Source organism: Aotus nancymaae, unplaced genomic scaffold (assembly GCF_030222135.1).
Source record: "Aotus nancymaae isolate 86718 unplaced genomic scaffold, 86718_ANA_hifiasm-v0.15.2.pri h1tg000048l, whole genome shotgun sequence".
Lineage (NCBI taxonomy): Eukaryota > Metazoa > Chordata > Mammalia > Primates > Aotidae > Aotus > Aotus nancymaae.
The window spans coordinates 9,991,458-9,995,627 of record NW_026988462.1 but is presented as its reverse complement, the minus strand read 5'-3'; the positions used below and the strand labels follow the sequence as shown (position 1 = coordinate 9,995,627).

The 4,170-nt window shown below is 30.0% G+C and overlaps 1 non-coding gene across 1 annotated transcript; it reads right to left on the bottom strand.

The window, feature by feature from the left end:
• Positions 1 to 402: 402 nt before the first annotated feature.
• LOC135268985 (U6 spliceosomal RNA) lies at positions 403 to 506 on the bottom strand. Its single transcript, XR_010337313.1, has one exon. It is a non-coding gene; the product is annotated as a U6 spliceosomal RNA (small nuclear RNA).
• Positions 507 to 4,170: the final 3,664 nt, after the last annotated feature.

Below are 4,170 nucleotides of genomic sequence, written 5' to 3'. Positions count from 1 at the left end.
TTCTGCATATTAATATGCCTTTTCTTGTGTCTAGGTTATTTTTTAATTATCCCTGGATATTTCAAGTAAAGTACAAATAAATTGGTGGATTATAAATAATATCTCAATATTTCACTTAATAATATCATATTAAAACATAATTATTATTTATTCCCAAATTCACTGCATGAAAATAAAGTAGAATATGGGGGAAGGTAGTGTTAAGTAAGGATGTAAAATAAACAACTTTCACAAATAAGATCTGTAATTTGAAATTTAAAAATTACTTTAACATGTGAAAATTATAACTTTAAAAATTGTTAACCTACTTCCAGTAAAGGTAGTTATCCATTATTCAAAGTCTTTCAGATTCCCTTTCAAAGTTATAATTCAACAATTATTTTCAAGAGCATGTTTCACAAAATGCATACAGAGTGGTTTCTGAAGTTGGATGTCATCCTTTGCAAGGACCCTGCTGATCTTCTCTCTGAGTCATTCCAATTTTAGTATATGTGCTGCCAAAGCAAGCATAATTTAAAAAATATTTTTTTGGTCTTATTAGTTTTAATGGTCATTAGACAAATTTTTAAATATTTAAAATTTTTCTTATAAATTGAAAATGTATAAGTATATATTTTTATGGGTTATAATGTGATGCTATGATTTATAAACACAATATGAAATAATTATATCATATTAGCCCCATAATCTCAAAGACTTACTATTTTTTGTGGTAAGAATATTTGAAATTTATTATTTTAGCAATTTTTAAATGGACAATACACTTCAGTTAACTATGTTCGCCATATTATGAAATTGATCTGAAGAAAATACTCTCATTCTTCCTTTCTAAGCTTTTGTACCCTTTGACCATCATCTCCTTACTTCTCCACCTGCTAGCCTCTGTAATTGCTGCTTTACTCTTTGCTTTTATGAGTTCAATTGTTTTATATTCCACACATAAGAGAACATGTGGTGTTTATTTTTCTGTGCCTAGATTATTTCACTTAGTATAATGTTCTCCAATTCCATCCATGTTGCAAATGACAACATTTCCTTCTGTTTTTAAGGCTGAAGAGTATTCTGTTGGGTATATATGCTACATTTTCTTTACTTATTTATCTGTTATTGACCACTGAGTTTGGCTAGTGAATATTGTGCAAAGAACATGGGAGTGCAGACATCTCTTCCACAAACTAATTTCAAATCTCTTGCATAAATATCCAGAAGTGGGATTGCTAAGTCACATGGTAGTTCTGTTTTAAGGTTTTTGAGGAACCTCTCTATAGTTTTCCATATGGCTGTACTAATTAATATTCTCCCCAACAGTATACAAGTGTACTTTGTTCTCCACATCCTCACCAACAGGAGCTAACTTTCCTCTTTTTGATAACCATTCTGACAGTTGTGAGGTAATATCTCATTATGGTTTTAATTTGGATTTTCCTAATGATTATCTATAATGATAAATAATGTTGAGCATTTTTCCTATATCTGTTGGCCATTTGAACATCTTTTTAAAAATGTCTATTCAGGTCCCTTGCCCATTCATTTTTTAATCAAGTTATTTGTTTTCTTGCTATTCATCTGCTTGAGTTCCTTATCTATTTTGGATATAGACCCCTTACCAGATGTGGGGCTTATAAATATTTTCTCTCAATCCACAGGTTGTCTCTGCACACAGTTAATTCATTCCTTTGCTGTGCATTCCTTTGTTGTTACATTTTTAGTTGAATGTAATCCCTTTTATCAGTTTTTGTTTTGTTGCCTGTGCTTTTGGGGTCAAATCCAAAAAAATCATTGTTCAGACCAATGTCATATAGTTTTATCTAAAATGTCATGTGTGTTTTCTTTCAGTAGTTTTACAGTTACTCCTCTTACATGTAAGTGTTTATTAAATTTTGAGCAGGTTTTTGTGTATGGTGTAAGATAATAATCCAATTTCATTCTTCTAAATGTAGATATCCAATTATCCAGCATCATTTTTTGAAGAGACTGTCCTATTCTTACTGTACGTTGTTGGCTCCTTTGTAAAAAATCATTTCTAGCCTCTCTATTCCGTTGGTTGATGTGTCTATTTTTATTATAATACCATGCTGTTTTAATTACAATAGTTTTGTAGTACACAGGCATACCTTGGAGATATTGTAGGTTTGGATCCAGATCACAGCAGTAAGGCAAATATCACAATAAGCAAGCCAAATGAATTCCTTGGTTTCCAAGTGCCTATAAAAGTTGTTTTAAATTATAATCTCCTAAGTGTGCAACAGCATTATGTCTTTAAAAAAGTACAGTGTAAAAAATACTTTATTACTAAAACATGCAGACACAGAGACTTGAAGTGAGCACATGTTGTTGGAAAATGGTGTTGATAGACTTGATCAATGCAAGGTTGCCACAAACCTCCAATTTGTAAAAAATGCGACATCCACAAAGTGCAATGAAGTGAAGTATATAAAAAAACAAATTATGTCTGTAGTTTGAAATCAGATAGTGTGACACCTTTAGCTTTATTCTTTTTGTTCATGACTGCTTTGGCTATTTAGGAGTTTTGTGGTTCTACGTGTATTTTAGAATCTTTTTTTCTATTTCTATGAAGAAAAATGAAATTTAGGGATTGCATTGACTCTGTGATCTATGGACTGCTTTGAATACTATGAACAGTTTCACGATTAATTCTACTGGTACATGAACACAGGTTATTTTTTCTTTTATTTATGCTCTTTTCAGTATATCCTATTAATTTTTATAGGTTTTAGTGTACTTGTTTTTTACCTCCTTGGTTAAGTTTATTCCTACATATTTAACTTTTGTAGTTATTATATGTGGAATTTTTTTTGAACAGCTCATTATTAGAATACAGAAACACTACTGATTTGGGGGAGTTGATTTGTGTACTGTAACTTCATTGCATTCATTTATTAGTTCTCACAGGGTTTTTTTTTTTTTTTTTGGTGGAGTCTAGGATTTTCTATATATAAGGCAATGTTGACAGTAAACAACAACAATTTCACTTTTTTTTTTTCCTATTTGAATGCTTTTTATTTATTTCTCTTGTTAATTACCCTGGCAAGAACTTCCACTACTGCATTAAAGATAAGCAATAGATATCCTTTATGAATTAAGAAGAGGAAAATAGGTACCTTTTTCTTAATTCAGAACTTAGAGAAAAGGCTTCTAATTTTTCACTATTGAGTATAATATTAACTGTGGTATTCTCATATATAGTATTTATTGTGCTGAAATATATTTCTTTTCTAGCTAATTTGATGGGAATTTTTGTTAGGAAAGGATGTTGAATTTTGTCAACTGCTTTTTCTGCAATTAATGCAATTATCATATGGCTTTTGTTCTTCATTCTGTTAGTATGCTGTATCAAATTTATTGAATTTTGTTTGTTGAATGACTTTTGCATCCCAGGGATAAATCCTACTTGATCATGGTGCATAAATTCTTCTAAAATATTGAATTTTCTTTGTTAGTTTGTTGTTGAGGTTCATCAAGGGTGACTATAAGTTGTTGGAGATTTTTCTTCCCTTTTGATGTAGGTATTTATTGCTAAAACTCTCAAACCTGTTTTTGCTGTGTCCCATAAGTTTGGGTATAATGTGTTTTTATTTTCATTTGTCTCGAGATATTTCTATATTTCCCTTTTAATTTCTTCATTGACCCATTTGTTGTTCAATAGTATGTTGTTTAATTTCCATGTATTTGTGAATTTTCCAAAATTCATTCTGTTACTGATTTCCAGTTTTCTACTGTTGTGATCAGAAAAAAATACTTGATACAATTTCAGCCTTTTAAAATTTGCTAATAGTTGTTTTATGCTCTAATATATAATGTATCCTGGAAAATGTTTCATGTATGTTGGAAAAGACTATGTTTTTTGTTGCTATTGAATGGAATGTTCTATATATATCTGTTATCACTTGATGAAAAGTGCTCAAGTCCAATGTTTTCTTACTAGTTTTCTGTCTTGATGATTTGTCCATTATTAAAAATAGAGTATTGAAGTTCCCTACAATTATATTGCAACCTATTTCTCCCTTCAGATCCTTTAATATTCATTTTATATATTTAGCTGCCCCCAATGTTGAGTGTATATCTTTACAATCTTTATACCCTCTTGATAAATTGACTGCTTTATCATTATGTAGTATTCTTGTCTCTTTTTACAATTTTCGACTTAAT